We start from the raw sequence: 23,814 nt of genomic DNA, 5'->3' as shown, positions 1-23,814 counted from the left end.
AGGGAGTTAGGGTTAGCGACTGTCTTTTGGTTTGTTTATTTCTATCAGGCTAGCTAGCACTTTCTGTGGGAAATGGCTTATTTTGTTTATTATGTTGGCCTTGGTTCGCCCTGAGTTGTAGTGTCATGTTTTGTTTGACACTTTCTTTCGTTTAAAATAAATATCATTCTGTTGGAACATCTCGATCCTGGATTTTGGTTTGGGGATCGGAGAGGGAACATGCTAATTTATCTTTGTATGTTGCACCCTGACCCCCTAGACAGGGCCGTAACAGACCAGTACAGTTATAGTACTTTGTACTTTGCCACATTTATCTTGTTCTTAGCAAGTGTCATGAATTCTGCTTCTCCAGCGTTTTTAAGAGCTGTTGATGATGTCAAATGCAGCTTACGGCCACACCGCTCTCTAAGCGCCCGATCTCGTCCGATCTCGGCAGCCAAATAGAGCCGGGCCTGGTTAGTACTTGGTAGGAAGACCGCCTGGGAATACCAGGTGCTGTAAGCATTTTTGCTTGGGTTTACGGGCAGCACAAGCTGGTGTTACTGCCTATTTATTCATAGAAATTGTTCTATATTTTCATCAAATTTTGTTCTTTCATTGCTGTTTTGCTACTTTATTGGTTTGTCAACCATCGTGCTTTATTACTAGTAGACCATGTTACGGTCCTGGCCATATGTGTTGTTTTTATTTTGTTGTTCTTATAGGTGCCCTGCCTGATTGGCCGGATTTGGGGGAAGTACAGGAAGCTGATTGGTCCATCCTACACTTCCTGGAGTTTTAAAAGTACGGTTCCCAACAGCTAGCGAGGCTCTTTCTGGCATCAGCACCTGTTTGCTGTTCTTGGTTTCCAAACCTTATTTAGCATTTTAGAATTGTTAGGTTTTGTGCCGTGGTTTTGTTTATAAATTGTATATTTTGTAAATAGTATTAAATCTGTAGGGGTGAACTGCCATTTTCTTTGGACTGTTTTCACATTAGGGAGTTAGGGTTAGCGACTGTCTTTTGGTTTGTTTATTTCTATCAGGCTAGCTAGCACTTTCTGTGGGAAATGGCTTATTTTGTTTATTATGTTGGCCTTGGTTCGCCCTGAGTTGTAGTGTCATGTTTTGTTTGACACTTTCTTTCGTTTAAAATAAATATCATTCTGTTGGAACATCTCGATCCTGGATTTTGGTTTGGGGATCGGAGAGGGAACATGCTAATTTATCTTTGTATGTTGCACCCTGACCCCCTAGACAGGGCCGTAACAGACCAGTACAGTTATAGTACTTTGTACTTTGCCACATTTATCTTCTTCTTAGCAAGTGTCATGAATTCTGCTTCTCCAGCGTTTTTAAGAGCTGTTGATGATGTCAAATGCAGCTTACGGCCACACCGCTCTCTAAGCGCCCGATCTCGTCCGATCTCGGCAGCCAAATAGAGCCGGGCCTGGTTAGTACTTGGTAGGAAGACCGCCTGGGAATACCAGGTGCTGTAAGCTTTTTTGCTTGGGTTTACGGGCAGCACAAGCTGGTGTTACTGCCTATTTATTCATAGAAATTGTTCTATATTTTCATCAAATTTTGTTCTTTCATTGCTGTTTTGCTACTTTATTGGTTTGTCAACCATCGTGCTTCATTACTAGTAGACCATGTTACGGTCCTGGCCATATGTGTTGTTTTTATTTTGTTGTTCTTATAGGTGCCCTGCCTGATTGGCCGGATTTGGGGGAAGTACAGGAAGCTGATTGGTCCATCCTACACTTCCTGGAGTTTTAAAAGTACGGTTCCCAACAGCTAGCGAGGCTCTTTCTGGCATCAGCACCTGTTTGCTGTTCTTGGTTTCCAAACCTTATTTAGCATTTTAGAATTGTTAGGTATTGTGCCGTGGTTTTGTTTATAAATTGTATATTTTGTAAATAGTATTAAATCTGTAGGGGTGAACTGCCATTTTCTTTGGACTGTTTTCACATTAGGGAGTTAGGGTTAGCGACTGTCTTTTGGTTTTTTTATTTCTATCAGGCTAGCTAGCACTTTCTGTGGGAAATGGCTTATTTTGTTTATTATGTTGGCCTTGGTTCGCCCTGAGTTGTAGTGTCATGTTTTGTTTGACACTTTCTTTCGTTTAAAATAAATATCATTCTGTTGGAACATCTCGATCCTGGATTTTGGTTTGGGGATCGGAGAGGGAACATGCTAATTTATCTTTGTATGTTGCACCCTGACCCCCTAGACAGGGCCGTAACAGACCAGTACAGTTATAGTACTTTGTACTTTGCCACATTTATCTTCTTCTTAGCAAGTGTCATGAATTCTGCTTCTCCAGCGTTTTTAAGAGCTGTTGATGATGTCAAATGCAGCTTACGGCCACACCGCTCTCTAAGCGCCCGATCTCGTCCGATCTAGGCAGCCAAATAGAGCCGGGCCTGGTTAGTACTTGGTAGGAAGACCGCCTGGGAATACCAGGTGCTGTAAGCTTTTTTGCTTGGGTTTACGGGCAGCACAAGCTGGTGTTACTGCCTATTTATTCATAGAAATTGTTCTATATTTTCATCAAATTTTGTTCTTTCATTGCTGTTTTGCTACTTTATTGGTTTGTCAACCATCGTGCTTCATTACTAGTAGACCATGTTACGGTCCTGGCCATATGTGTTGTTTTTATTTTGTTGTTCTTATAGGTGCCCTTCCTGATTGGCCGGATTTGGGGGAAGTACAGGAAGCTGATTGGTCCATCCTACACTTCCTGGAGTTTTAAAAGTACGGTTCCCAACAGCTAGCGAGGCTCTTTCTGGCATCAGCACCTGTTTGCTGTTCTTGGTTTCCAAACCTTATTTAGCATTTTTGAATTGTTAGGTTTTGTGCCGTGGTTTTGTTTATAAATTGTATATTTTGTAAATAGTATTAAATCTGTAGGGGTGGACTGCCATTTTCTTTGGACTGTTTTCACATTAGGGAGTTAGGGTTAGTGACTGTCTTTTGGTTTGTTTATTTCTATCAGGCTAGCTAGCACATTCTGTGGGAAATGGCTTATTTTGTTTATTATGTTGGCCTTGGTTCGCCCTGAGTTGTAGTGTCATGTTTTGTTTGACACTTTCTTTCGTTTAAAATAAATATCATTCTGTTGGAACATCTCGATCCTGGATTTTGGTTTGGGGATCGGAGAGGGAACATGCTAATTTATCTTTGTATGTTGCACCCTGACCCCCTAGACAGGGGCGTAACAGACCAGTACAGTTATAGTACTTTGTACTTTGCCACATTTATCTTCTTCTTAGCAAGTGTCATGCATTCTACTTCTCCAGCGTTTTTAAGAGCTGTTGATGATGTCAAATGCAGCTTACGGCCACACCGCTCTCTAAGCGCCCGATCTCGTCCGATCTCGGCAGCCAAATAGAGCCGGGCCTGGTTAGTACTTGGTAGGAAGACCGCCTGGGAATACCAGGTGCTGTAAGCTTTTTTGCTTGGGTTTACGGGCAGCACAAGCTGGTGTTACTGCCTATTTATTCATAGAAATTGTTCTATATTTTCATCAAATTTTGTTCTTACATTGCTGTTTTGCTACTTTATTGGTTTGCCAACCATCGTGCTTCATTACTAGTAGACCATGTTACGGTCCTGGCCATATGTGTTGTTTTTATTTTGTTGTTCTTATAGGTGCCCTGCCTGATTGGCCGGATTGGGGGGCAGTACAGGAAGCTGATTGGTCCATCCTACACTTCCTGGAGTTTTAAAAGTACGGTTCCCAACAGCTAGCGAGGCTCTTTCTGGCATAAGCACCTGTTTGCTGTTCTTGGTTTCCAAACCTTATTTAGCATTTTTGAATTGTTAGGTTTTGTGCCGTGGTTTTGTTTATAAATTGTATATTTTGTAAATAGTATTAAATCTGTAGGGGTGAACTGCCATTTTCTTTGGACTGTTTTCACATTAGGGAGTTAGGGTTAGCGACTGTCTTTTGGTTTGTTTATTTCTATCAGGCTAGCTAGCACTTTCTGTGGGAAATGGCTTATTTTGTTTATTATGTTGGCCTTGGTTCGCCCTGAGTTGTAGTGTCATGTTTTGTTTGACACTTTCTTTCGTTTAAAATAAATATCATTCTGTTGGAACATCTCGATCCTGGATTTTGGTTTGGGGATCGGAGAGGGAACATGCTAATTTATCTTTGTATGTTGCACCCTGACCCCCTAGACAGGGGCGTAACAGACCAGTACAGTTATAGTACTTTGTACTTTGCCACATTTATCTTCTTCTTAGCAAGTGTCATGCATTCTGCTTCTCCAGCGTTTTTAAGAGCTGTTGATGATGTCAAATGCAGCTTACGGCCACACTGCTCTCTAAGCGCCCGATCCCGTCCGATCTCGGCAGCCAAATAGGGCCGGGCCTTGTTAGTACTTGGTAGGAAGACCGCCTGGGAATACCACGTGCTGTAAGCTTCTTTGCTTGGGTTTACGGGCAACACAAGCTCGTGTTACTGCCTATTTATTCATAGAAATTGTACTATATTTTCATCAAATTTTGTTCTTTCATTGCTGTTTTGCTACTTTATTGGTTTGTCAACCATCGTGCTTCATTACTAGTAGACCATGTTACGGTCCTGGCCATATGTGTTGTTTTTATTTTCTTGTTCTTATAGGTGCCCTGCCTGATTGGCCGGATTGGGGGGCAGTACAGGAAGCTGATTGGTCCATCCTACACTTCCTGGAGTTTTAAAAGTACGGTTCCCAACAGCTAGCGAGGCTCTTTCTGGCAGCAGCACCTGTTTGCTGTTCTTGGTTTCCAAACCTTATTTAGCATTTTTGAATTGTTAGGTTTTGTGCCGTGGTTTTGTTTATAAATTGTATATTTTGTAAATAGTATTAAATCTGTAGGGGTGAACAGCCATTTTCTTTTGATTGTTTTCTCTTGTTTTCACATTAGGGAGTTAGGGTTAGCGACTGTCTTTTGGTTTGTTTATTTCTATCAGGCTAGCTAGCACTTTCTGTGGGAAATGGCTTATTTTGTTTATTATGTTGGCCTTGGTTCGCCCTGAGTTGTAGTGTCATGTTTTGTTTGACACTTTCTTTCGTTTAAAATAAATATCATTCTGTTGGAACATCTCGATCCTGGATTTTGGTTTGGGGATCGGAGAGGGAACATGCTAATTTATCTTTGTATGTTGCACCCTGACCCCCTAGACAAGGGCGTAACAGACCAGTACAGTTATAGTACTTTGTACTTTGCCACATTTATCTTCTTCTTAGCAAGTGTCATGCATTCTGCTTCTCCAGCGTTTTTAAGAGCTGTTGATGATGTCAAATGCAGCTTACGGCCACACCGCTCTCTAAGCGCCCGATCCCGTCCGATCTCGGCAGCCAAATAGGGCCGGCCTTGTTAGTACTTGGTAGGAAGACCGCCTGGGAATACCACGTGCTGTAAGCTTCTTTGCTTGGGTTTACGGGCAGCACAAGCTGGTGTTACTGCCTATTTATTCATAGAAATTGTTCTATATTTTCATCAAATTTTGTTCTTTCATTGCTGTTTTGCTACTTTATTGGTTTGCCAACCATCGTGCTTCATTACTAGTAGACCATGTTACGGTCCTGGCCATATGTGTTGTTTTTATTTTCTTGTTCTTATAGGTGCCCTGCCTGATTGGCCGGATTGGGGGGCAGTACAGGAAGCTGATTGGTCCATCCTACACTTCCTGGAGTTTTAAAAGTACGGTTCCCAACAGCTAGCGAGGCTCTTTCTGGCATCAGCACCTGTTTGCTGTTCTTGGTTTCCAAACCTTATTTAGCATTTTTGAATTGTTAGGTTTTGTGCTGTGGTTTTGTTTATAAATTGTATATTTTGTAAATAGTATTAAATCTGTAGGGGTGAACTGCCATTTTCTTTGGACTGTTTTCACATTAGGGAGTTAGGGTTAGCGACTGTCTTTTGGTTTGTTTATTTCTATCAGGCTAGCTAGCACTTTCTGTGGGAAATGGCTTATTTTGTTTATTATGTTGGCCTTGGTTCGCCCTGAGTTGTAGTGTCATGTTTTGTTTGACACTTTCTTTCGTTTAAAATAAATATCATTCTGTTGGAACATCTCGATCCTGGATTTTGGTTTGGGGATCGGAGAGGGAACATGCTAATTTATCTTTGTATGTTGCACCCTGACCCCCTAGTCAAGTCAAGTGGCTTTTATTGTCATTTCTACTATACACAGTTGTTCACAGTACACAGTTGAAACGAGATAACGTTCCTCCAAGAACCAAGGTGCTACAAACAACACAAGTTATAATAAAGTGCATCGAGTGCAACCAAGTGCAAACAGTGCAGACGAAAAAACAGTACAGACGTACAGTGTAGACAGACAACACAAGTAACACAGGACAGGACACAAGACACAAGACCCAAGACGGTGCCGACCAGTAAACCTACTGTATACTATTTTACAGTACAGTACAGTTCAGTTAAGTGTGCTAGGGGTGTTAAAAAAAAGAGCAGCATGTAAACGGTATTGTGCATTTAAATGTCCAGCATGTAAAAAAAGTGCAATTGCATTGGAATGTGCAAAAAAAAACAGCAGGTAAACAGTGTAGTGCAGTAAATGTAGAATGATATAAGTAAATAAATAATAAATAAGTGGTGGTGGAATGAGATGAGTAGTGAGTGATGAGAATGTGCTGAGTTCGGTTTGCAGTGTGTTTAAGTTCTATTTCAGTTCTGTGTGTTGAGGAGCCTGATGGCTTGTGGGAAACAACTGTTGCATAGTCTGGATGTGGTGGCCCGAATGCTTCGGAACCTCTTTCCTGATGGCAGGAGTGTGAAGAGTGTGTGTGATGGGTGTGTGCGGTCGTCCACAATGCTGTTGGCTTTGCGGATGCAGCGTGTGGTGTAAATGTGCATGATAGAGGGCAGAGAGACTCCGATGATCTTCTCAGCTGTCCTCACTATCCTCTGTAGGGTCTTGCGATCCGCGACGGTGCAGTTTCCAAACCAGGCAGTGATGCAGCTGGTCAGGATGCTCTCAATGGTCCCTCTGTAGAACATGGTCAGGATGGGGGGAGGGAGATGGGCTTTCCTCAGCCTTCTCAGGAAGTAGAGACGCTGCTGGGCCTTCTTGGTGATGGAGCTGGTGTTGACTGACCAGGTGAGGTTGTCCGCCAGATGAACACCAAGGAATTTGGTGCTCTTGACTATCTCCACTGAGGATCCATCGATGATCAATGGAGAATGGTCACCCTGTGCTCTCCTGAAGTCCACAACCATCTCTTTAGTTTTGTCAACGTTCAGAGACAGGTTGTTTGCTCCACACCAGGCTGTTAATCGTTGCACCTCCTCTCTGTAGGCTGACTCGTCGTTCTTGCTGATTAAACCCACCACGGTCGTGTCATCAGCAAACTTGACTATGTGGTTTGAGCTGTGCATTGCTACACAGTCGTGCGTCAGCAGAGTGAACAGCAGAGGGCTGAGCACACAGCCCTGAGGGGCTCCAGTGCTCAGTGTGGTGGTGCTGGAGATGTTGTTCCCGATCCGGACTGACTGGGGTCTCCCAGTCAGGAAGTCCAGAATCCAGTTGCAGAGGGAGGTGTTCAGGCCCAGTATGCTCAATTTCTCAGTCAGGTGCTGAGGGATGATTGTGTTGAATGCTGAGCTGAAGTCAATGAACAGCATTCGTACGTATGAGTCCTTACTGTCCAGGTGGGTGAGGGCCAGATGGAGGGTCGTGGAGATGGCATCGTCCGTGGAACGATTTGGACGATACGCAAACTGCATGGGGTCCAGGGAGGTTGGGAGTTGGGTCTTAATGTGCCTCATGACGAGCCTCTCGAAGCACTTCATCACGATGGGTGTGAGCGCGACGGGACGGTAGTCATTGAGGCAGGAGACAGTAGACTTCTTAGGCACAGGCACGATGGTCGTTGCCTTGAGGCACGTAGGAACAACGTTGCTGCTCAGGGAGATGTTGAAGATGTCTGTGAAGACATCCGCTAGCTGTTCTGCGCACTCCCTGAGCACTCTGCCAGGAATGTTGTCTGGTCCAGCAGACTTCCGTGGGTTAACTCTGCATAGAGTTTTCCTCACTTCAGCTGTGGTTAGACAGAGCACCTGGTCACTGGGAGGTGGAGTGGACTTCCTCGCCTTCACGTTGTTCTGTGCCTCAAACCGGGCGTAGAAGTGGTTCAGCGCATCTGGGAGGGAGGCGTCGCGGTCACAATCAGGTGAAGTTGTCTTGTAGTTCGTGATCGCCTGGATGCCCTGCCACATGCGCCGGGTGTCTCCGCTGTCTTCGAAGTGGTCGTGGATTTTTTTTTGAGTGTGCGCGCTTTGCCTCTCTAATGGCACGGGACAGTTTGGCCCTTGCTGTTCTCAAGGCCGTCTTGTCCCCTGTTCTGAAGGCAGCGTCTCTTTGTTTCAGCAGCGCACACACATTGGCATTTATCCACGGCTTCCTGTTGGAGCGTGTAGTGATGGTCTTGGAGATGGTCACATCGTCAACGCACTTGCTGATGTAGCTGGTTACTGTTGACGTGTATTCCTCCAAGTTGATGGAATCGCCGTTGGTTGCGGCCTCCCTAAACATGTCCCAGTCAGTGCACTCAAAACAGTCTTGAAGAGCAGAAGTAGCTCCTGCTGGCCAGGTTTTCACCTGTTTCAGAACCGGTTTAGAGCGTCTGACGAGCGGTCTGTATGCTGGAATTAGCATAACCGAGATGTGGTCTGAGTAGCCGAGATGGGGGCGGGGCTCCGCACGATACGCGCCGGGGATGTTTGTGTAAACAAGATCCAGCGTGTTCCCTCCTCTCGTTGCAAAGTCCACATGCTGATGAAGTTTAGGGAGCACAGTCCTGAGATTCGCATGGTTGAAATCTCCGGCAATAATAAACAGTCCGTCGGGGTGAGCGTTCTGCAGGTCGCTAATAGCACCGTAGAGTTCACACAGTGCCTCCTTAGCATTAGCGCTGGGGGGAATGTACACTCCGACAATGAAAACAGTGGTGAATTCCCGTGGTAAATAGAACGGTCTGCATCTAACAGTCACAAACTCCACTAGCGATGAGCAGAAACGTGAGACAAGCACAGAGTTCTTGCACCACTCCGTGTTGATGTAAACACACACGCCACCACCGCGAGTCTTACCGCACAGAGCAGCGTTTCTGTCGGCGCGAAACACGGTTAGCCCGTCTAGCTGGATGGCGGCTTCCGGAACTCTGTCACTGAGCCACGTCTCCGTGAAAACAAAGATGCAGCAGTCTCTGAATTCTCGCCGCGTGGTCCGCTGGAGTCGGATTTAGTCTAGTTTATTGTCCAGGGAGCAGACGTTGGAGAGGAGAATGGACGGTAGAGCCGGCCGGCTAGGGTTAGCATTTAGCCTAGCACGGACACCCGCCCGCTTGCCGCGCTTCCGCTTCCTCGAGCAGCGCTTCCGACGTCCCCTCACCTGGCCACCGGCGTCAGGTGACACCGAGGGCTGGGGGCCTGGTATTTGTCGCTGGGGTCGTAGCAAGCCGAGGTCGCGAAGGTTACCAATTACTTCCTCGTGCAGATTATTGTATGTATGAACCCTGTGCCGCAGCAATGTCTGGCGGTCGTAAACATGAACACAGCTGACTGTGGTGTCCATGTACTGTAAAGGGTCTGGCTAAATACGGCAAAAACACCATTTGTTGGATCCGGAGAGGCCGCTGCGAGCTACTGCCGCGCCGCCATCTTGTTCCACAGCCTAGACAGGGGCGTAACAGACCAGTACAGTTATAGTACTTTGTACTTTGCCACATTTATCTTCTTCTTAGCAAGTGTCATGCATTCTGCTTCTCCAGCGTTTTTAAGAGCTGTTGATGATGTCAAATGCAGCTTACGGCCACACTGCTCTCTAAGCGCCCGATCCCGTCCGATCTCGGCAGCCAAATAGGGCCGGGCCTTGTTAGTACTTGGTAGGAAGACCGCCTGGGAATACCACGTGCTGTAAGCTTCTTTGCTTGGGTTTACGGGCAGCACAAGCTGGTGTTACTGCCTATTTATTCATAGAAATTGTTCTATATTTTCATCAAATTTTGTTCTTTCATTGCTGTTTTGCTACTTTATTGGTTTGTCAACCATCGTGCTTCATTACTAGTAGACCATTTTACGGTCCTGGCCATATGTGTTGTTTTTATTTTGTTGTTCTTATAGGTGCCCTGCCTGATTGGCCGGATTTGGGGGAAGTACAGGAAGCTGATTGGTCCATCCTACACTTCCTGGAGTTTTAAAAGTACGGTTCCCAACAGCTAGCGAGGCTCTTTCTGGCATCAGCACCTGTTTGCTGTTCTTGGTTTCCAAACCTTATTTAGCATTTTTGAATTGTTAGGTTTTGTGCCGTGGTTTCGTTTATAAATTGCATATTTTGTAAATAGTATTAAATCTGTAGGGGTGAACTGCCATTTTCTTTGGACTGTTTTCACATTAGGGAGTTAGGGTTAGCGACTGTCTTTTGGTTTGTTTATTTCTATCAGGCTAGCTAGCACTTTCTGTGGGAAATGGCTTATTTTGTTTATTATGTTGGCCTTGGTTCGCCCTGAGTTGTAGTGTCATGTTTTGTTTGACACTTTCTTTCGTTTAAAATAAATATCATTCTGTTGGAACATCTCGATCCTGGATTTTGGTTTGGGGATCGGAGAGGGAACATGCTAATTTATCTTTGTATGTTGCACCCTGACCCCCTAGACAGGGGCGTAACAGACCAGTACAGTTATAGTACTTTGTACTTTGCCACATTTATCTTCTTCTTAGCAAGTGTCATGCATTCTGCTTCTCCAGCGTTTTTAAGAGCTGTTGATGATGTCAAATGCAGCTTACGGCCACACCGCTCTCTAAGTGCCCGATCTCGTCCGATCTCGGCAGCCAAATAGAGCCGGGCCTGGTTAGTACTTGGTAAGAAGACCACCTGGGAATACCAGGTGCTGTAAGCTTTTTTGCTTGGGTTTACGGGCAGCACAAGCTGGTGTTACTGCCTATTTATTCATAGAAATTGTTCTATATTTTCATCAAATTTTGTTCTTTCATTGCTGTTTTGCTACTTTATTGGTTTGCCAACCATCGTGCTTCATTACTAGTAGACCATGTTACGGTCCTGGCCATATGTGTTGTTTTTATATTCTTGTTCTTATAGGTGCCCTGCCTGATTGGCCGGATTGGGGGGCAGTACAGGAAGCTGATTGGTCCATCCTACACTTCCTGGAGTTTTAAAAGTACGGTTCCCAACAGCTAGCGAGGCTCTTTCTGGTATCAGCACCTGTTTGCTGTTCTTGGTTTCCAAACCTTATTTAGCATTTTTGAATTGTTAGGTTTTGTGCCGTGGTTTTGTTTATAAATTGTATATTTTGTAAATAGTATTAAATCTGTAGGGGTGAACTGCCATTTTCTTTGGACTGTTTTCACATTAGGGAGTTAGGGTTAGCGACTGTCTTTTGGTTTGTTTATTTCTATCAGGCTAGCTAGCACTTTCTGTGGGAAATGGCTTATTTTGTTTATTGTGTTGGCCTTGGTTCGCCCTGAGTTGTAGTGTCATGTTTTGTTTGACACTTTCTTTCGTTTAAAATAAATATCATTCTGTTGGAACATCTCGATCCTGGATTTTGGTTTGGGGATCGGAGAGGGAACATGCTAATTTATCTTTGTATGTTGCACCCTGACCCCCTAGACAGGGGCGTAACAGACCAGTACAGTTATAGTACTTTGTACTTTGCCACATTTATCTTCTTCTTAGCAAGTGTCATGCATTCTGCTTCTCCAGCGTTTTTAAGAGCTGTTGATGATGTCAAATGCAGCTTACGGCCACACCGCTCTCTAAGCGCCCGATCTCGTCCGATCTCGGCAGCCAAATAGAGCCGGGCCTGGTTAGTACTTGGTAGGAAGACCGCCTGGGAATACCAGGTGCTGTAAGCTTTTTTGCTTGGGTTTACGGGCAGCACAAGCTGGTGTTACTGCCTATTTATTCATAGAAATTGTTCTATATTTTCATCAAATTTTGTTCTTTCATTGCTGTTTTGCTACTTTATTGGTTTGCCAACCATCGTGCTTCATTACTAGTAGACCATGTTACGGTCCTGGCCATATGTGTTGTTTTTATTTTCTTGTTCTTATAGGTGCCCTGCCTGATTGGCCGGATTGGGGGGCAGTACAGGAAGCTGATTGGTCCATCCTACACTTCCTGGAGTTTTAAAAGTGCGGTTCCCAACAGCTAGCGAGGCTCTTTCTGGCAGCAGCACCTGTTTGCTGTTCTTGCTTTCCAAACCTTATTTAGCATTTTTGAATTGTTAGGTTTTGTGCCGTGGTTTTGTTTATAAATTGTATATTTTGTAAATAGTATTAAATCTGTAGGGGTGAACTGCCATTTTCTTTGGACTGTTTTCACATTAGGGAGTTAGGGTTAGCGACTGTCTTTTGGTTTGTTTATTTCTATCAGGCTAGCTAGCACTTTCTGTGGGAAATGGCTTATTTTGTTTATTATGTTTGCCTTGGTTCGCCCTGAGTTGTAGTGTCATGTTTTGTTTGACACTTTCTTTCGTTTAAAATAAATATCATTCTGTTGGAACATCTCGATCCTGGATTTTGGTTTGGGGATCGGAGAGGGAACATGCTAATTTATCTTTGTATGTTGCACCCTGACCCCCTAGACAGGGGCGTAACAGACCAGTACAGTTATAGTACTTTGTACTTTGCCACATTTATCTTCATCTTAGCAAGTGTCATGCATTCTGCTTCTCCAGCGTTTTTAAGAGCTGTTGATGATGTCAAATGCAGCTTACGGCCAAACCGCTCTCTAAGCGCCCGATCTCGTCCGATCTCGGCAACCAAATAGAGCCGGGCCTGGTTAGTACTTGGTAGGAAGACCGCCTGGGAATACCAGGTGCTGTAAGCTTTTTTGCTTGGGTTTACGGGCAGCACAAGCTGGTGTTACTGCCTATTTATTCATAGAAATTGTTCTATATTTTCATCAAATTTTGTTCTTTCATTGCTGTTTTGCTACTTTATTGGTTTGCCAACCATCGTGCTTCATTACTAGTAGACCATGTTACGGTCCTGGCCATATGTGTTGTTTTTATTTTCTTGTTCTTATAGGTGCCCTGCCTGATTGGCCGGATTGGGGGGCAGTACAGGAAGCTGATTGGTCCATCCTACACTTCCTGGAGTTTTAAAAGTACGGTTCCCAACAGCTAGCGAGGCTCTTTCTGGCATCAGCACCTGTTTGCTGTTCTTGGTTTCCAAACCTTATTTAGCATTTTTGAATTGTTAGGTTTTGTGCCGTGGTTTTGTTTATAAATTGTATATTTTGTAAATAGTATTAAATCTGTAGGGGTGAACTGCCATTTTCTTTGGACTGTTTTCACATTAGGGAGTTAGGGTTAGCGACTGTCTTTTGGTTTGTTTATTTCTATCAGGCTAGCTAGCACTTTCTGTGGGAAATGGCTTATTTTGTTTATTATGTTGGCCTTGGTTCGCCCTGAGTTGTAGTGTCATGTTTTGTTTGACACTTTCTTTCGTTTAAAATAAATATCATTCTGTTGGAACATCTCGATCCTGGATTTTGGTTTGGGGATCGGAGAGGGAACATGCTAATTTATCTTTGTATGTTGCACCCTGACCCCCTAGACAGGGGCGTAACAGACCAGTACAGTTATAGTACTTTGTACTTTGCCACATTTATCTTCTTCTTAGCAAGTGTCATGCATTCTACTTCTCCAGCGTTTTTAAGAGCTGTTGATGATGTCAAATGCAGCTTACGGCCACACCGCTCTCTAAGCGCCCGATCTCGTCCGATCTCGGCAGCCAAATAGAGCCGGGCCTGGTTAGTACTTGGTAGGAAGACCGCCTGGGAATACCAGGTGCTGTAAGCTTTTTTGCTTGGGTTTACGGGCAGCACAAGCTGGTGTTACTGCCTATTTATTCATAGAAATTGTTCTATATTTTCATCAAATTTTGTTCTTTCATTGCTGTTTTGCTACTTTATTGGTTTGCCAACCATCGTGCTTCATTACTAGTAGACCATGTTACGGTCCTGGCCATATGTGTTGTTTTTATTTTCTTGTTCTTATAGGTGCCCTGCCTGATTGGCCGGATTGGGGGGCAGTACAGGAAGCTGATTGGTCCATCCTACACTTCCTGGAGTTTTAAAAGTACGGTTCCCAACAGCTAGCGAGGCTCTTTCTGGCATCAGCACCTGTTTGCTGTTCTTGGTTTCCAAACCTTATTTAGCATTTTTGAATTGTTAGGTTTTGTGCCGTGGTTTTGTTTATAAATTGTATATTTTGTAAATAGTATTAAATCTGTAGGGGTGAACTGCCATTTTCTTTGGACTGTTTTCACATTAGGGAGTTAGGGTTAGCGACTGTCTTTTGGTTTGTTTATTTCTATCAGGCTAGCTAGCACTTTCTGTGGGAAATGGCTTATTTTGTTTATTGTGTTGGCCTTGGTTCGCCCTGAGTTGTAGTGTCATGTTTTGTTTGACACTTTCTTTCGTTTAAAATAAATATCATTCTGTTGGAACATCTCGATCCTGGATTTTGGTTTGGGGATCGGAGAGGGAACATGCTAATTTATCTTTGTATGTTGCACCCTGACCCCCTAGACAGGGGCGTAACAGACCAGTACAGTTATAGTACTTTGTACTTTGCCACATTTATCTTCTTCTTAGCAAGTGTCATGCATTCTGCTTCTCTAGCGTTTTTAAGAGCTGTTGATGATGTCAAATGCAGCTTACGGCCACACCGCTCTCTAAGCGCCCGATCCCGTCCGATCTCGGCAGCCAAATAGGGCCGGGCCTTGTTAGTACTTGGTAGGAAGACCGCCTGGGAATACCACGTGCTGTAAGCTTCTTTGCTTGGGTTTACGGGCAGCACAAGCTGGTGTTACTGCCTATTTATTCATAGAAATTGTTCTATATTTTCATCAAATTTTGTTCTTTCATTGCTGTTTTGCTACTTTATTGGTTTGCCAACCATCGTGCTTCATTACTAGTAGACCATGTTACGGTCCTGGCCATATGTGTTGTTTTTATTTTCTTGTTCTTATAAGTGCCCTGCCTGATTGGCCGGATTGGGGGGCAGTACAGGAAGCTGATTGGTCCATCCTACACTTCCTGGAGTTTTAAAAGTACGGTTCCCAACAGCTAGCGAGGCTCTTTCTGGCATCAGCACCTGTTTGCTGTTCTTGGTTTCCAAACCTTATTTAGCATTTTTGAATTGTTAGGTTTTGTGCCGTGGTTTTGTTTATAAATTGTATATTTTGTAAATAGTATTAAATCTGTAGGGGTGGACTGCCATTTTCATTGGACTGTTTTCACATTAGGGAGTTAGGGTTAGCGACTGTCTTTTGGTTTGTTTATTTCTATCAGGCTAGCTAGCACTTTCTGTGGGAAATGGCTTATTTTGTTTATTGTGTTGGCCTTGGTTCGCCCTGAGTTGTAGTGTCATGTTTTGTTTGACACTTTCTTTCGTTTAAAATAAATATCATTCTGTTGGAACATCTCGATCCTGGATTTTGGTTTGGGGATCGGAGAGGGAACATGCTAATTTATCTTTGTATGTTGCACCCTGACCCCCTAGACAGGGGCGTAACAGACCAGTACAGTTATAGTACTTTGTACTTTGCCACATTTATCTTCTTCTTAGCAAGTGTCATGCATTCTGCTTCTCCAGCGTTTTTAAGAGCTGTTGATGATGTCAAATGCAGCTTACGGCCACACCGCTCTCTAAGCGCCCGATCTCGTCCGATCTCGGCAGCCAAATAGAGCCGGGCCTGGTTAGTACTTGGTAGGAAGACCGCCTAGGAATACCAGGTGCTGTAAGCTTTTTTGCTTGGGTTTACGGGCAGCACAGCCTGGTGTTACTGCCGATTTATTCATAGAAATTGTTCTATATTTTCATTAAATTTTGTTCTTTCATTGCTGTTTTGCTACTTTATTGGTTTGTCAACCATCGTGCTTCTTTACTACTAGACCAGTACCGTTTTAGTACTTTGCCACATTTATCTTCTTCTTAGCAAGTGTCATGCATTCTGCTTCTCCAGCGTTTTTAAGAGCTGTTGATGATGTCAAATGCAGCTTACGGCCACACCGCTCTCTAAGCGCCCGATCTCGTCCGATCTCGGCAGCCAAATAGAGCCGGGCCTGGTTAGTACTTGGTAGGAAGACCGCCTGGGAATACCAGGTGCTGTAAGCTTTTTTGCTTGGGTTTACGGGCAGCACAAGCTGGTGTTACTGCCTATTTATTCATAGAAATTGTTCTATATTTTCATCAAATTTTGTTCTTTCATTGCTGTTTTGCTACTTTATTGGTTTGCCAACCATCGTGCTTCATTACTAGTAGACCATGTTACGGTCCTGGCCATATGTGTTGTTTTTATTTTCTTGTTCTTATAGGTGCCCTGCCTGATTGGCCGGATTGGGGGGCAGTACAGGAAGCTGATTGGTCCATCCTACACTTCCTGGAGTTTTAAAAGTACGGTTCCCAACAGCTAGCGAGGCTCTTTCTGGCATCAGCACCTGTTTGCTGTTCTTGGTTTCCAAACCTTATTTAGCATTTTTGAATTGTTAGGTTTTGTGCCGTGGTTTTGTTTATAAATTGTATATTTTGTAAATAGTATTAAATCTGTAGGGGTGAACTGCAATTTTCTTTGGACTGTTTTCACATTAGGGAGTTAGGGTTAGCGACTGTCTTTTGGTTTGTTTATTTCTATCAGGCTAGCTAGCACTTTCTGTGGGAAATGGCTTATTTTGTTTATTATGTTGGCCTTGGTTCGCCCTGAGTTGTAGTGTCATGTTTTGTTTGACACTTTCTTTCGTTTAAAATAAATATCATTCTGTTGGAACATCTCGATCCTGGATTTTGGTTTGGGGATCGGAGAGGGAACATGCTAATTTATCTTTGTATGTTGCACCCTGACCCCCTAGACAAGGGCGTAACAGACCAGTACAGTTATAGTACTTTGTACTTTGCCACATTTATCTTCTTCTTAGCAAGTGTCATGCATTCTGCTTCTCTAGCGTTTTTAAGAGCTGTTGATGATGTCAAATGCAGCTTACGGCCACACCGCTCTCTAAGCGCCCGATCTCGTCCGATCTCGGCAGCCAAATAGAGCCGGGCCTGGTTAGTACTTGGTAGGAAGACCGCCTGGGAATACCAGGTGCTGTAAGCTTTCTTGCTTGGGTTTACGGGCAGCACAAGCTGGTGTTACTGCCTATTTATTCATAGAAATTGTTCTATATTTTCATCAAATTTTGTTCTTTCATTGCTGTTTTGCTACTTTATTGGTTTGCCAACCATCGTGCTTCATTACTAGTAGACCATGTTACGGTCCTGGCCATATGTGTTGTTTTTATTTTCTTGTTCTTATAGGTGCCCTGCCTGATTGGCCGGATTGGGGGGCAGTACAGGAAGCTGATTGGTCCATCCTACACTTCCTGGAGTTTTAAAAGTACGGTTCCCAACAGCTAGCGAGGCTCTTTCTGGCATCAGCACCTGTTTGCTGTTCTTGGTTTCCAAACCTTATTTAGCATTTTTGAATTGTTAGGTTTTGTGCCGTGGTTTTGTTTATAAATTGTATATTTTGTAAATAGTATTAAATCTGTAGGGGTGAACTGCCATTTTCTTTGGACTGTTTTCACATTAGGGAGTTAGGGTTAGCGACTGTCTTTTGGTTTGTTTATTTCTATCAGGCTAGCTAGCACTTTCTGTGGGAAATGGCTTATTTTGTTTATTGTGTTGGCCTTGGTTCGCCCTGAGTTGTAGTGTCATGTTTTGTTTGACACTTTCTTTCGTTTAAAATAAATATCATTCTGTTGGAACATCTCGATCCTGGATTTTGGTTTGGGGATCGGAGAGGGAACATGCTAATTTATCTTTGTATGTTGCACCCTGACCCCCTAGACAGGGGCGTAACAGACCAGTACAGTTATAGTACTTTGTACTTTGCCACATTTATCTTCTTCTTAGCAAGTGTCATGCATTCTGCTTCTCCAGCGTTTTTAAGAGCTGTTGATGATGTCAAATGCAGCTTACGGCCACACCGCTCTCTAAGCGCCCGATCTCGTCCGATCTCGGCAGCCAAATAGAGCCGGGCCTGGTTAGTACTTGGTAGGAAGACCGCCTAGGAATACCAGGTGCTGTAAGCTTTTTTGCTTGGGTTTACGGGCAGCACAGCCTGGTGTTACTGCCGATTTATTCATAGAAATTGTTCTATATTTTCATTAAATTTTGTTCTTTCATTGCTGTTTTGCTACTTTATTGGTTTGTCAACCATCGTGCTTCTTTACTACTAGACCAGTACCGTTTTAGTACTTTGCCACATTTATCTTCTTCTTAGCAAGTGTCATGCATTCTGCTTCTCCAGCGTTTTTAAGAGCTGTTGATGATGTCAAATGCAGCTTACGGCCACACCGCTCTCTAAGCGCCCGATCTCGTCCGATCTCGGCAGCCAAATAGAGCCGGGCCTGGTTAGTACTTGGTAGGAAGACCGCCTGGGAATACCAGGTGCTGTAAGCTTTTTTGCTTGGGTTTACGGGCAGCACAAGCTGGTGTTACTGCCTATTTATTCATAGAAATTGTTCTATATTTTCATCAAATTTTGTTCTTTCATTGCTGTTTTGCTACTTTATTGGTTTGCCAACCATCGTGCTTCATTACTAGTAGACCATGTTACGGTCCTGGCCATATGTGTTGTTTTTATTTTCTTGTTCTTATAGGTGCCCTGCCTGATTGGCCGGATTGGGGGGCAGTACAGGAAGCTGATTGGTCCATCCTACACTTCCTGGAGTTTTAAAAGTACGGTTCCCAACAGCTAGCGAGGCTCTTTCTGGCATCAGCACCTGTTTGCTGTTCTTGGTTTCCAAACCTTATTTAGCATTTTTGAATTGTTAGGTTTTGTGCCGTGGTTTTGTTTATAAATTGTATATTTTGTAAATAGTATTAAATCTGTAGGGGTGAACTGCAATTTTCTTTGGACTGTTTTCACATTAGGGAGTTAGGGTTAGCGACTGTCTTTTGGTTTGTTTATTTCTATCAGGCTAGCTAGCACTTTCTGTGGGAAATGGCTTATTTTGTTTATTATGTTGGCCTTGGTTCGCCCTGAGTTGTAGTGTCATGTTTTGTTTGACACTTTCTTTCGTTTAAAATAAATATCATTCTGTTGGAACATCTCGATCCTGGATTTTGGTTTGGGGATCGGAGAGGGAACATGCTAATTTATCTTTGTATGTTGCACCCTGACCCCCTAGACAAGGGCGTAACAGACCAGTACAGTTATAGTACTTTGTACTTTGCCACATTTATCTTCTTCTTAGCAAGTGTCATGCATTCTGCTTCTCTAGCGTTTTTAAGAGCTGTTGATGATGTCAAATGCAGCTTACGGCCACACCGCTCTCTAAGCGCCCGATCTCGTCCGATCTCGGCAGCCAAATAGAGCCGGGCCTGGTTAGTACTTGGTAGGAAGACCGCCTGGGAATACCAGGTGCTGTAAGCTTTTTTGCTTGGGTTTACGGGCAGCACAAGCTGGTGTTACTGCCTATTTATTCATAGAAATTGTTCTATATTTTCATCAAATTTTGTTCTTTCATTGCTGTTTTGCTACTTTATTGGTTTGCCAACCATCGTGCTTCATTACTAGTAGACCATGTTACGGTCCTGGCCATATGTGTTGTTTTTATTTTCTTGTTCTTATAGGTGCCCTGCCTGATTGGCCGGATTGGGGGGCAGTACAGGAAGCTGATTGGTCCATCCTACACTTCCTGGAGTTTTAAAAGTACGGTTCCCAACAGCTAGCGAGGCTCTTTCTGGCATCAGCACCTGTTTGCTGTTCTTGGTTTCCAAACCTTATTTAGCATTTTTGAATTGTTAGGTTTTGTGCCGTGGTTTTTTTTATAAATTGTATATTTTGTAAATAGTATTAAATCTGTAGGGGTGGACTGCCATTTTCTTTTGATTGTTTTCTCTTGTTTTCACATTAGGGAGTTAGGGTTAGCGACTGTCTTTTGGTTTGTTTATTTCTATCAGGCTAGCTAGCACTTTCTGTGGGAAATGGCTTATTTTGTTTATTATGTTGGCCTTGGTTCGCCCTGAGTTGTAGTGTCATGTTTTGTTTGACACTTTCTTTCGTTTAAAATAAATATCATTCTGTTGGAACATCTCGATCCTGGATTTTGGTTTGGGGATCGGAGAGGGAACATGCTAATTTATCTTTGTATGTTTCACCCTGACCCCCTAGACAGGGGCGTAACAGACCAGTACAGTTATAGTACTTTGTACTTTGCCACATTTATCTTCTTCTTAGCAAGTGTCATGCATTCTGCTTCTCTAGCGTTTTTAAGAGCTGTTGATGATGTCAAATGCAGCTTACGGCCACACCGCTCTCTAAGCGCCCGATCCCGTCCGATCTCGGCAGCCAAATAGGGCCGGGCCTTGTTAGTACTTGGTAGGAAGACCGCCTGGGAATACCACGTGCTGTAAGCTTCTTTGCTTGGGTTTACGGGCAGCACAAGCTGGTGTTACTGCCTATTTATTCATAGAAATTGTTCTATATTTTCATCAAATTTTGTTCTTTCATTGCTGTTTTGCTACTTTATTGGTTTGCCAACCATCGTGCTTCATTACTAGTAGACCATGTTACGGTCCTGGCCATATGTGTTGTTTTTATTTTCTTGTTCTTATAAGTGCCCTGCCTGATTGGCCGGATTGGGGGGCAGTACAGGAAGCTGATTGGTCCATCCTACACTTCCTGGAGTTTTAAAAGTACGGTTCCCAACAGCTAGCGAGGCTCTTTCTGGCATCAGCACCTGTTTGCTGTTCTTGGTTTCCAAACCTTATTTAGCATTTTTGAATTGTTAGGTTTTGTGCCGTGGTTTTGTTTATAAATTGTATATTTTGTAAATAGTATTAAATCTGTAGGGGTGGACTGCCATTTTCTTTTGATTGTTTTCTCTTGTTTTCACATTAGGGAGTTAGGGTTAGCGACTGTCTTTTGGTTTGTTTATTTCTATCAGGCTAGCTAGCACTTTCTGTGGGAAATGGCTTATTTTGTTTATTATGTTGGCCTTGGTTCGCCCTGAGTTGTAGTGTCATGTTTTGTTTGACACTTTCTTTCGTTTAAAATAAATATCATTCTGTTGGAACATCTCGATCCTGGATTTTGGTTTGGGGATCGGAGAGGGAACATGCTAATTTATCTTTGTATGTTGCACCCTGACCCCCTAGTCAAGTCAAGTGGCTTTTATTATCATTTCTACTATACACAGTTGTTCACAGTACACAGTTGAAACGAGATAACGTTCCTCCAAGAACCAAGGTGCTACAAACAACACAAGTTATAATAAAGTGCATCGAGTGCAACCAAGTGCAAACAGTGCAGACGAAAAAACAGTACAGACGTACAGTGTAGACAGACAACACAAGTAACACAGGACAGGACACAAGACACAAGACCCAAGACAGTGCCGACCAGTAAACCTACTGTATACTATTTTACAGTACAGTACAGTTCAGTTAAGTGTGCTAGGGGTGTTAAAAAAAATAGCAGCATGTAAACGGTATAGTGCATTTAAATGTCCAGCATGTAAAAAATGTGCAATTGCATTGGAATGTGCAAAAAAAAACAGCAGGTAAACAGTGTAGTGCAGTAAATGTAGAATGATAAAAGTAAATAAATAATAAATAAGTGGTGGTGGAATGAGATGAGTAGTGAGTGATGAGAATGTGCTGAGTTCGGTTTGCAGTGTGTTTAAGTTCTATTTCAGTTCTGTGTGTTGAGGAGCCTGATGGCTTGTGGGAAAAAACTGTTGCATAGTCTGGATGTGGTGGCTCGAATGCTTCGGAACCTCTTTCCTGATGGCAGGAGTGTGAAGAGTGTGTGTGATGGGTGTGTGCGGTCGTCCACAATGCTGTTGGCTTTGCGGATGCAGCGTGTGGTGTAAATGTGCATGATAGAGGGCAGAGAGACTCCGATGATCTTCTCAGCTGTCCTCACTATCCTCTGTAGGGTCTTGCGATCCGCGACGGTGCAGTTCCCAAACCAGGCAGTGATGCAGCTGCTCAGGATGCTCTCAATGGTCCCTCTGTAGAACATGGTCAGGATGGGGGGAGGGAGATGGGCTTTCCTCAGCCTTCTCAGGAAGTAGAGACGCTGCTGGGCCTTCTTGGTGATGGAGCTGGTGTTGACTGACCAGGTGAGGTTGTCCGCCAGATGAACACCAAGGAATTTGGTGCTCTTGACTATCTCCACTGAGGATCCATCGATGATCAATGGAGAATGGTCACCCTGTGCTCTCCTGAAGTCCACAACCATCTCTTTAGTTTTGTCAACGTTCAGAGACAGGTTGTTTGCTCCACACCAGGCTGTTAATCGTTGCACCTCCTCTCTGTAGGCTGACTCGTCGTTCTTGCTGATTAAACCCACCACGGTCGTGTCATCAGCAAACTTGACTATGTGGTTTGAGCTGTGCATTGCTACACAGTCGTGCGTCAGCAGAGTGAACAGCAGAGGGCTGAGCACACAGCCCTGAGGGGCTCCAGTGCTCAGTGTGGTGGTGCTGGAGATGTTGTTCCCGATCCGGACTGACTGGGGTCTCCCAGTCAGGAAGTCCAGAATCCAGTTGCAGAGGGAGGTGTTCAGGCCCAGTATGCTCAATTTCTCAGTCAGGTGCTGAGGGATGATTGTGTTGAATGCTGAGCTGAAGTCAATGAACAGCATTCGTACGTATGAGTCCTTACTGTCCAGGTGGGTGAGGGCCAGATGGAGGGTCGTGGAGATGGCATCGTCCGTGGAACGATTTGGACGATACGCAAACTGCATGGGGTCCAGGGAGGTTGGGAGTTGGGTCTTAATGTGCCTCATGACGAGCCTCTCGAAGCACTTCATCACGATGGGTGTGAGCGCGACGGGACGGTAGTCATTGAGGCAGGAGACAGTAGACTTCTTAGGCACAGGCACGATGGTCGTTGCCTTGAGGCACGTAGGAACAACGTTGCTGCTCAGGGAGATGTTGAAGATGTCTGTGAAGACATCCGCTAGCTGTTCTGCGCACTCCCTGAGCACTCTGCCAGGAATGTTGTCTGGTCCAGCAGACTTCCGTGGGTTAACTCTGCATAGAGTTTTCCTCACTTCAGCTGTGGTTAGACAGAGCACCTGGTCACTGGGAGGTGGAGTGGACTTCCTCGCCTTCACGTTGTTCTGTGCCTCAAACCGGGCGTAGAAGTGGTTCAGCGCATCTGGGAGGGAGGCGTCGCGGTCACAATCAGGTGAAGTTGTCTTGTAGTTCGTGATCGCATGGATGCCCTGCCACATGCGCCGGGTGTCTCCGCTGTCTTCGAAGTGGTCGTGGATTTTCTTTGAGTGTGCGCGCTTTGCCTCTCTAATGGCACGGGACAGTTTGGCCCTTGCTGTTCTCAAGGCCGTCTTGTCCCCTGTTCTGAAGGCAGCGTCTCTTTGTTTCAGCAGCGCCCACACATTGGCATTTATCCACGGCTTCCTGTTGGAGCGTGTAGTGATGGTCTTGGAGATGGTCACATCGTCAACGCACTTGCTGATGTAGCTGGTTACTGTTGACGTGTATTCCTCCAAGTTGATGGAATCGCCGTTGGTTGCGGCCTCCCTAAACATGTCCCAGTCAGTGCACTCAAAACAGTCTTGAAGAGCAGAAGTAGCTCCTGCTGGCCAGGTTTTCACCTGTTTCAGAACCGGTTTAGAGCGTCTGACGAGCGGTCTGTATGCTGGAATTAGCATAACCGAGATGTGGTCTGAGTAGCCGAGATGGGGGCGGGGCTCCGCACGATACGCGCCGGGGATGTTTGTGTAAACAAGATCCAGCGTGTTCCCTCCTCTCGTTGCAAAGTCCACATGCTGATGA

At 44.3% G+C, this 23,814-nt stretch overlaps 19 pseudogenes; all 19 read left to right on the top strand.

The window, feature by feature from the left end:
- Positions 1–385: 385 nt before the first annotated feature.
- LOC137112025 (5S ribosomal RNA) lies at positions 386–504 on the top strand (annotated as a pseudogene).
- Positions 505–1,361: 857 nt separating this feature from the next.
- Positions 1,362–1,480, top strand: LOC137111910 (5S ribosomal RNA; annotated as a pseudogene).
- An 857-nt stretch (positions 1,481–2,337) lies between these two features.
- Positions 2,338–2,456, top strand: LOC137111437 (5S ribosomal RNA; annotated as a pseudogene).
- Positions 2,457–3,313: 857 nt separating this feature from the next.
- LOC137111909 (5S ribosomal RNA) lies at positions 3,314–3,432 on the top strand (annotated as a pseudogene).
- An 857-nt stretch (positions 3,433–4,289) lies between these two features.
- LOC137111638 (5S ribosomal RNA) lies at positions 4,290–4,408 on the top strand (annotated as a pseudogene).
- An 867-nt stretch (positions 4,409–5,275) lies between these two features.
- LOC137111678 (5S ribosomal RNA) lies at positions 5,276–5,393 on the top strand (annotated as a pseudogene).
- Positions 5,394–9,796: 4,403 nt separating this feature from the next.
- LOC137111637 (5S ribosomal RNA) lies at positions 9,797–9,915 on the top strand (annotated as a pseudogene).
- An 857-nt stretch (positions 9,916–10,772) lies between these two features.
- On the top strand, positions 10,773–10,891 carry LOC137111410 (5S ribosomal RNA; annotated as a pseudogene).
- An 857-nt stretch (positions 10,892–11,748) lies between these two features.
- LOC137111908 (5S ribosomal RNA) lies at positions 11,749–11,867 on the top strand (annotated as a pseudogene).
- Positions 11,868–12,724: 857 nt separating this feature from the next.
- Positions 12,725–12,843, top strand: LOC137112199 (5S ribosomal RNA; annotated as a pseudogene).
- Positions 12,844–13,700: 857 nt separating this feature from the next.
- Positions 13,701–13,819, top strand: LOC137111907 (5S ribosomal RNA; annotated as a pseudogene).
- Positions 13,820–14,676: 857 nt separating this feature from the next.
- Positions 14,677–14,795, top strand: LOC137111552 (5S ribosomal RNA; annotated as a pseudogene).
- An 857-nt stretch (positions 14,796–15,652) lies between these two features.
- LOC137112103 (5S ribosomal RNA) lies at positions 15,653–15,771 on the top strand (annotated as a pseudogene).
- Positions 15,772–16,022: 251 nt separating this feature from the next.
- Positions 16,023–16,141, top strand: LOC137111906 (5S ribosomal RNA; annotated as a pseudogene).
- An 857-nt stretch (positions 16,142–16,998) lies between these two features.
- On the top strand, positions 16,999–17,117 carry LOC137111905 (5S ribosomal RNA; annotated as a pseudogene).
- Positions 17,118–17,974: 857 nt separating this feature from the next.
- On the top strand, positions 17,975–18,093 carry LOC137112102 (5S ribosomal RNA; annotated as a pseudogene).
- Positions 18,094–18,344: 251 nt separating this feature from the next.
- On the top strand, positions 18,345–18,463 carry LOC137111904 (5S ribosomal RNA; annotated as a pseudogene).
- An 857-nt stretch (positions 18,464–19,320) lies between these two features.
- On the top strand, positions 19,321–19,439 carry LOC137111902 (5S ribosomal RNA; annotated as a pseudogene).
- An 867-nt stretch (positions 19,440–20,306) lies between these two features.
- Positions 20,307–20,425, top strand: LOC137111551 (5S ribosomal RNA; annotated as a pseudogene).
- Positions 20,426–23,814: the final 3,389 nt, after the last annotated feature.

This window comes from Channa argus, unplaced genomic scaffold (genome assembly GCF_033026475.1).
Source record: "Channa argus isolate prfri unplaced genomic scaffold, Channa argus male v1.0 Contig011, whole genome shotgun sequence".
Taxonomy (NCBI): domain Eukaryota; kingdom Metazoa; phylum Chordata; class Actinopteri; order Anabantiformes; family Channidae; genus Channa; species Channa argus.
The sequence above is the reverse complement of the archived record's forward strand: the minus strand, read 5'-3'. Positions and strand labels throughout refer to the sequence as shown.